Here is a 9,421-nt window from a genome sequence, read left to right as displayed (position 1 = left end):
AAATCTCGGACAAAGTATGAACTATTATACATTGCTGGAAAGCCCAGGATGTCTGCATTCCAACGCAGTTGAGAGCGCGCCAATTGGGCTTCTGTAGCTCCAGAAAATCCACTTCGAGTGCAGGGAGGTCAGAATCCAACAGCATCTGCAGTCCTTTTCAGCCTCTGAATCAGATTTTTGCTCAGGTCCCTCAATTTCAGCCAGAAAATACCTGAAATCACAGAAAAATACACAAACTCATATTAAAGTTCAGAAAAGTGAACTTTAACTAAAAACTAATAAAAATATAATAAAAACTAACTAAAACATACTAAAAACATGCTAAAAACAATGCCAAAAAGCGTATAAATTATCCGCTCATCACCGTTCAACTCCAAAAGAAGCCTATGCACATGTAAAGCTCAAGCTCAGCCCAAGCACACGCCAAGTGGGCCCGGGAGGTGGATTTCTGCATCAATTACTTACTTCTGTAAACCCTAATAGCTAGTCTAGTATAAATAGGACATTTTACTATTGTATTATCCATCCTGGATTGTATTTTTGATCCTGTGATCACTTTTTGGGGCTGGCCATTCGGCCATGCCTGGACCACCATCACTTATGTATTTTCAACAGTGGAATTTCTACACACCATAGATTAAGGGTGTCGAGCTCGACTGTACCTCGAGTTTTAATGCAATTACAACTATTTTCTATTCAATTCAGTTTATTCCTGTTCTAAGATATTCGTTGCACTTCACCCTGACGAATGTGATGATCTGTGACACTCATCATCATTCTCACCTATGAACGCATGACTGACAACCACTTCCGTTCTACCTTAGGCCAGGCGCATATCTTTTGGATTCCTTAATCAGAATCTTCGTGGTATAAGCTAGAATTGATGGCGGCATTCATGAGAATCCAGAATGTCTAAACCTTGTCTGTGGTATTCCGAGTCGGATTCAGGGATTGAATGACTGTTACGAGCTTTAAACTCGCGATTGTTAGGTGTGATGACAAACGCAAAAGGATCAAGGGATTCTATTCCGACATGATCGAGAACCGACAGATGATTAGCCGTGCTGTGACAGAGCATTTGGACCATTTTTACTGAGAGGATGGGATGTAGCCATTGACAACGGTGATGCCCTACATACAGCTTGCCATGGAAAGGAGTAAGAAGGATTAAAGGAAGACAGTAGGAAAGCAGAGATCCAACAGGGACAACGCATCTCCATACACTTATCTGAAATTCTCACCAATGATTTACATAAGTATTTTTATCTTTATTTTCTGTTTATTTATTATTATTATTCGAAAACTCCATAACCATTTATTATCCGCCTGACTGAGATCTACAAGATGACCATAGCTTGCTTTATACCAACAATCTCCGTGGGATCGACCCTTACTCATGTAAGGTTTATTACTTGGACAACCCAGAGCACTTGCTGGTTAGTTGTGCGAAGTTGTGAAGAAAGTGCTGAGTTATAAATGCGCATACCAAGTTGAATACCATTATTAGAGATAACAATTTTGCTTATCAGTGTACAACCTCCAAGGTATATCATGGTTGAGGACTTTGAAGGGGATGATCAAGAGATGGATTCAATCATTGATGAATTCTTATCTACAATTGAATCCTCTCCCATTGGAGTTGACATGGAGATTAAAGAAGAAGAAGCACAACCTCCCATGCCCTTGGTGAACAATGAAGTAGAGATCGAATTGGAAGAACGCTACCAAGAGGAAGAGGTTGATATTGAAGAAGCTTGCAAAGAGGTAGAAGTTGTCAAAGAGGAGTCCAAAGGAATGGAGCTAGAGATCACCTTGCCAAGGTTGTTGGAGACCTCTCCCCCAAAGCCATCACCACCCATCCCTTCATTCAAGTGGGTAAATCTCTCATCTCTAAGCTTAATTAGCCCACTTGAATATGCTTTGCTTGAGACGAATGGGCAACTTAGAGCTCTTTATGGCTATAAGAGCAAGCGGGAGATGGTTAGTGGTAGGAATTGTCATGCAAGGTTTAATTTGGTTGCATGCTCCAAATTGAAGTACAAAGGTTGGTACAAATCTCAATTGAATGGGTCTAGGAAGCTGTTTGGATGTCTCAGTGAGAATTTAAACTGCATACCACCCGGTTGGAACAAAGATGGTCAACAAGAAGACGGGTGCAAAAGCAAGGTTTGGGACCCCGGAATTCATTCTAGCAATCAACACTCTTGGGGCCTTGTCACTTACTTTAGATTGCTTGATGGCTGTGTGTGCCTAGTTTGAGATTTCGGAGGCCATTGGAATTACAAACATTGGTGGGGATACAAGGATCAGTACAAGCACAAGCCACCATGACAAGGGACTCACCAAATGTCCAACTTAAGGACTTAAACCAAAAGTGCTAGGTGAGAGACAACCCACCATGGTATATTCTTTCCTTTTTGTTCTTAGCTTTATTTTATTTTATTTTCATTCGTGTTCATTCATAATTTCTGCATAGTCATCTGTATTCTGCATTCTGCATTTTGCATACTGCATAAAAGAAATTTCACACACGACGCGTCAGCGTCGCTGACGCGTCCGCGTCAAAGGAGAATTAGCAAAAAAGGGGATTTGAACAGAAAGTCAAGCGAGAGCATGGCTGAAAGTGCGCCTTTGGCACCAACACATGCAAGCGAACGCATCCCTGACGCGTTCGCGTCGTTTACAAATCCAGCCCTCCACGCGTGCGCATCACCCACGCGCACGCGTGACCCCGCAAAATCGCCGTAAAAGGGTGCATGGCAGCAAGTTATGCTGGAGTGGGGCTGGAATGGTGCTAGAAGCACAAAGCCCCATCACGCGAACGTGTACCTCACGCGTCCGCGTCAATTTGGAAGTAAGGCCATCCACGCGTGCGCGTCACCCACGCGCACGCGTCACCCTAAATTTTGGCAATATGTAAACGAAACAGAAACTTGCGCGAACGCGAGTCTGCTCTCATGCCAATGGCACAAATCAAGTAACGCGTACGCGTGCCCTACGCGTACGCGTCATCAGAAAATTTTGCAACTCACGCGGACGCGGACGCGTGATCCACGCGTTCGCGTCGCCTGCGTCGCACAGCTTATCCAGATCGGCGCCAAAAAATCTTATCTTTTATCCCCTAATCCTAATTCTTTCTTCTTTCTTTTTTCTTCTCTCCTTTCTCCTTCTTCCCACCTCTTTTCTTACTTTTTTCTTCTTCATTATTTCTCTTCCTTATTCTCTTTCATTCTATTTTTCCTATTGCATTTACATACTTTCATTCATTGCATTTTAATTATGTGTATATTTTTATTTTCTTTTCTAAATTTATTACTTTTTTATTGGTGTTAAATGTTCTTATTCAACTGTTTTATCTTTTCTGGTATTATTTTGGTGCTTAGTAACCTATGTTACACTGTTGGGTAATATTATTTAAGTCAATGCTAATCCTTCATAATACTTGTAATCCTTTTGCATTGACATGCACCTATATTGTCTTTCGTTACCCACACTCTCTCCCCTATTATTGCACTTTTTGCACTATTGATATGCCATTTGCTTCTATTATTTTCTCACTTGCATGTTGTAACTACCATGTATTTGAGACCATCATTATTCGGCATAAACCCACCCATATTTTATTTGTTTTTATGTTTGCTTCTGGGTTACTTTTCCTCCTTTTCCTCTTCTTTCAGGGTGGCCACCGAGACGGCAAAGGAAAAGCTTTTCAATGGGGCAGCAGACAAGTCAATCTGCACATTCTTTGGAAAAAAGCATTAGTTAGAGCCACCCATCCACTTGCACATCTCAGCATGCACTGAGGACGGTACAATCTTTAAGTGTGGGGAGGTCGATACCGACTTCTGGTGGTTAGCTACTTCTATTTCAACACCAATTCTTACTCTTCTTTGTAATTAGTTGTTGCATTTGCATGTTTGCTTGATTTTGTGTAATTTTACCACTACTTGGTTGAAGTAATATTTTCTTTTTCAAGAAACGTTGTATAGCATTTCACTAATTTGAATTAAAATTTTTGTTAAACTTGTTTGAAGAAATTTTATTTTGGAACATGGTTTAGAGCTCGAACACACAAAACCCGTGAGATTTTGAGCCTACATGATTGGTTGCATCTTATTAACCAATATTTTATTATTTTTTGTGTGTTGTTCTCTCTAAAATTGTGATCTTTGTTTTGCTTGATTCTATATTTCCATTGTTTAATGTATGCATATACTTATATGATTGAGGCCTTATTTCACTCAGCTTACATACCCATATGGCCTTACCCTTTCATTATCCTTTGCAAACCAATTTAAGCCTATTTTATCCCATTTGTTCCTTATTTTACCACATCACTAACTCTAAGCGGAAAACAATAATGTCCCTAATTTGAATACTTGGTTAGCTTAGTCTAGTGAGAGTGCTCATGAATTAAGTGTGGGAAAAGTGGGTTTCGAAATGATATATGCATTAAGTGATATGTGTATTTGTGCATTAAATTTTTGTTGATTGTTAGATGAAGTGCAAGTCTTAGAAAGCAAGATTAGTAGAGAATTGAGAGAATCGAACCTTAAACACTTGAGTGATTAGAGTGTATACACTTCCAGTAAAGGTTCGATGCTCGATTCTTTTTTCCCTGCTTTCATGAGCTATTTTCTTTTGCAAATTTACTTGTACTTTATTTTGTGATCTGAATTAGTAAAATCCAGTTCATATTTGTTCTTAAAAGATTTGTTTACCTTTAACCAAGTAGATAAAAGCATTTTGCATATAGTTGCATTCATATAGATAGGTTGCATTTCATAAGTTTTACCATTCCTCTTCACTCTCTTATAGCTTCTCTTGAGCTTAGCATGAGGACATGCTAATGTTTAAGTGTAGGGAGATTGATAAACCGCTATTTTATGGTTTATCTTGTGCTCAATTGAGTGGATTTTATCAATCTTTCATACACTTGTTCATACAAAATGCATGGCTTTACATTCTCCTTCCTGATTTTGTGTTATGATTGAAAATATGCTTCCTTGGCCTTATATTTGCTAATATTAGTCCTCTCTTATTACCATTAGATGCCGTGATATATGCATTAAGTGATTTCAGGGATTACAGGATAGAAATTGCTTAGAGGATGGAAAGGAAGCATGCAAAAGTGGAAGAAATACAAGAAACTGAAGAAACTGCTAAAGTTGTCCAGCCTGACCTTCTGGTACTAAATCGACCATAACTTGAGCTACAGAGGTCCAAATGACGTGGTTCCAGTTGGGTTGGAAAGCTAATGTCTGGGGCTTCACAATGATATATAACTTACCATAACTTCCCCAAAGCCAGATGACGCGAATGCGTAGTTCACACGGACGCGTGACCTGGTAAAAACACAATCCACGCTAATGCGTGGACGACGCTTCCGCATGACTTTAAAGCGACCTGTACGAACCAAAAATCACTGGGGGGCAATTTTTGGACTATTTTTGACATAGTTTTCTGCCCAGAAAACACAGATTAGAGGATATAAAATAGGGGAATGCATCCATACAGATACAACTTCTCATATACATAATTTTAGATTTAGATGTAGTTTTTAGAGAGAGAGGTTCTCTCCTCTCTCAGGTTTTAGGATTTAGGATTTCTTTTAGGATTAGGATTTTTACTTCTCAATTTTCAGGTTCAATGTTCCTTTTATTTATTTTCCCAATTTAATTTATGAACTCTTCCATGTTAGATTTGAATATTTTATGCAGTTTGAGGTATTTCAGATATATGATTTTTATTTAGCTTTCTATATTCTTGGCTTTGGTTGAGTAATTAGAGACTCTTGAGTTATCAAACACTTTTGTTGATTGATAATTGGAAGTTGCTAATTGGCCTGAATTCCACTAACTCTAATCTTTCTTTGCGAATTGACTGGAACTTGAGGATTCATATTCATTTATCCACTTGACTTACCTTCAAAGTTAGAGGTTGACCAAGTGGGAGCAACGAGTAATTCTCATCACAATTGATAAGGATAACTAGGATATGACTTCTAATTTGCATACCTTGCCAAGAGTTTTCTTAGCCATTGATTTATTAATTCCTGCAATTTATTTCTCTTGTTCAAACCTTTCAAAAACCCAAAAATACTATTTTCCATAACCAATAATAAAACACACCTCCCTGCAATTCCTTGAGAAGACAACCCGAGGTTTGAATACTTCGGTTTATAAATTTTACTGGGTTTGTTACTTGTGACAACTAAAACTTTTGCACGAAAGGATTTTCTGTTGGTTTAGAAACTATACTTACAACGCGATTATATTTGTGAATTTCTTTACCGATAGAAATCCACTCGTCAAGGCTTCTTTAGTACTGCCAGATGCAGCTTGCAATCCAATCAGAGTCTGAAAAATCATATTGACTTGCTGAGTCAATATTTTGTTCTGAGCCAATATAGCATTCAGAGTATCAACCTCAAGAACTCTTTCTTCTAAGTCATCCTATTATTCACAGATTTCTTTCAGAAGTGTACATGAACTGGTTATTTGCAACCATCTCAATGTGTTCCTGGGCTTCTGCAGGGGTTTTCAGATGAACAGACCCACCAGTAGAATGATTCAATGACATTTTTGACAACTTAGATAGACTATCATAGAATATACATATGATGCTCCATTCTGGAAGCATGCCAGAAGGACACCTTTTGGTTAATTACTTGTATATTTCCCAAGCTTCATAGAGGGATTCACCTTTCTTCTATTTGAAGGTTTGGACTTCCACTCTAAGCTTGCTCATCTTTTGAGGTGGAAAGAATTTGGTCGAGAAAGCATTGACAAACTTGTCCCAAGAGTTTAGCTTTCTCTAGGTTGTGAGTTCAACCATGTTCTAGCTCTGTCTCTTACAGCAAAGGGGAAAAGCATAAGTCTGTAGACCTCGGGATCAACCCCATTGGTCTTAACAGTATCACAGATTTGCAAGAATTCAGCCAAGAACTGATAAGGATCTTCTGATAGAAGTCCCTGAAACTTGCAATTCTGCTACATTAGAGAAACTAATTGAGGCTTAAGCTCAAAGTTGTTTGCTCCAATGGTAGGAATTGAGATGTTTCTTCCATAGAAGTCAGAAGTTGGTGCAATATAGTCAACAAGCATCTTCCTTGCATCTCTGGCATTGTTGTTGGGTTCGACTGCCATGTCTCCTTCTTTTTTGAAAATTTCTGCCAGGTCCTCTTCAGAGTATTGTGCTTTAGCTGCTCTTAGTTTCTTCTTCAAGGTCCTTTCAGGTTCAGGATCAGTTTCAACAAGAATGCCTTTCTCCTTGTTCCTGCTCATATGAAAGAGAAGAGAACAAAGAAAGTATGGAATCTTCTATGTCACAGTATAGAGATTCCTTGAGGTGTCAGAGGAAAATAAGAATAGAGAGATAAGGTAGATGGTGGATGAAATTGTGATAAAAAAGTTCCAGGCACTGTTAGAGGAGCTCACAACTCCGTTCAACTTAACCAGCAAGTGTACTGGGTCATCCAAGTAATACCTTACGTGAGTAAGGGTCGATCCCACAGAGATTGTTGGTATGAAGCAAGCTATGGTCACCTTGTAAATCTCAGTTAGACAGATTAAATGGTTATGGGTTTCGAAAATTAATAATAAATAGAAAATAAAAAGGGATAGAAATATTTATGTAACTCAATAGTGGGAATTTCAGATAGGCGTGTGGAGATGCTAGAATCCTTTCGAATCTCTACATTCTTATTGCTCTCATCCAATCCTTCTTACTCCTTTCCATGGCAAGCTGTATGTAGGGCATCACCATCATCAATGGCTGCTTTTAATCCTCTCGGGAAAATGGTCCTATGCGCTGTCACTACACGGCTAATCGTCTGGAGGCATCACCCTTGTTGATAGCTACATCCCATCCTCTCAGTGAAAATGTTCCAAATGCTCTATCACAGCACGGCTAATCATCTGTCGGTTCTCAATTAGGTTGGAGTAGAATCCATTGATTCTTTTGTGTTTGTCATCACGCCCAGCCTTCAGGAGTTTGAAGCTCGTCACAGTCATTCAATACCGGAATCCTACTCGGAATACCACAGACAAGGTTAGACTTTCCGAATTCCTGGGATCCTACTCGGAATACCACAGACAAGGTTAGACTTTCTGGACCCCCATGAATGCCGCCATCTATCTAGCTTATACCACGAAGATTCTGTTGGGAAATCTAAGAGATATGCGCCTGGCCTAGAGTAGAACGGAAGTGGTTGTCAATCACGCGCGTTCAAAGGCGAGAATGATGATGAGTGTCACGGATCATCACATTCATCAAAGTGTTGTGCAACGTATATCTTGGAATAAGAATAAAAGAGAATTGAATAGAAAGTAATAGTAATTGTATTGAAACTTGAGGTACATCAGAGCTCCACACCCTTAATCTATGGTGTCCAGAAACTCCACCGTTGAAAATACATAAGTGAAAGGTTTAGGCATGGCCGAATGGCCAGCCCCCTGAAACGTGCTCAATGGCCTCCTAAGATGAAGAATAAAACAAAACTGAGACCAAAGATGAAACGTGGTCCAAAAGACCGAATGGTCAAAAGACTCCTAATACACTAGTAAAAAGTCTTATTTATACTAAACTAGCTACTAGGGTTTACATGAGTAAGTAATTGATGCATAAATCCACTTCCGGGGCCCACTTGGTGTATGTTTGGGCTGAGCTTGATCTATCCACGAGCTGAGGCTTCTCTTGGAGTTGAACTCCGAGTTATGACGTGTTTTGGGCGTTCAACTCCGGATCATGACGTGTTTTTGGCGTTTAACTCCAGACAGCAGCATGTACTTGGCGTTCAATGCCATGTTACGTCATCAATTTCCGAATAAAGTACGGACTATTATATATTGCTGGAAAGCTCTGGATGTTTACTTTCCAACGCCATTGAGAGCGCACCATTTGGAGTTCTGTAACTCCAGAAAATCCACTTCGAGTGCAGGGAGGTCAAATTCCAACAGCATCAGCAGTCCTTTTGTCAGCCTTTTTCAGAGTCTTGCTCAAGTCCCTCAATTTCAGCCAGAAATTACCTGAAATCACAGAAAAACACACAAACTCATAATAAAGTCCAAAAATGTGAATTTAACATAAAAACTAATGAAAACATCCCTAAAAGTAGCTTGAACTTACTAAAAACTACCTAAAAACAATGCCAAAAAGCGTAAAAATTATCCGCTCATCACAACACCAAACTTAAATTGTTGCTTGTCCCCAAGCAACTAAAAATCAGATAGGATAAAAAGAAGAGAATATATTATAAATTCCAAAATATCAATGAATATTAATTATAATTAGATGAGTGGGACTTGTAGCTTTTTGCTTCTGAACAGTTTGGCATCTCACTTTTTCCTTTGAGGTTTAGAGTGATTGGCTTCTCTAGGAACTTAGAATTTCGGATAGTGTTATTGACTTTCCTAGTTAA

General features: G+C 39.1%; 1 non-coding gene across 1 annotated transcript; it reads left to right on the top strand.

Annotated features, from left to right (window-relative positions):
- The first annotated feature begins 6,640 nt into the window (after positions 1-6,640).
- On the top strand, positions 6,641-6,744 carry LOC127742409 (small nucleolar RNA R71). The gene has a single exon (XR_008003635.1). It is a non-coding gene; the product is annotated as a small nucleolar RNA R71 (small nucleolar RNA).
- Positions 6,745-9,421: the final 2,677 nt, after the last annotated feature.

The sequence above is a fragment of the Arachis duranensis genome, chromosome 1 (genome assembly GCF_000817695.3).
Source record: "Arachis duranensis cultivar V14167 chromosome 1, aradu.V14167.gnm2.J7QH, whole genome shotgun sequence".
Classification (NCBI taxonomy): domain Eukaryota; kingdom Viridiplantae; phylum Streptophyta; class Magnoliopsida; order Fabales; family Fabaceae; genus Arachis; species Arachis duranensis.
Note: the sequence above shows the minus strand (reverse complement) of the source record. Positions and strands in the feature narration are given on the sequence as shown.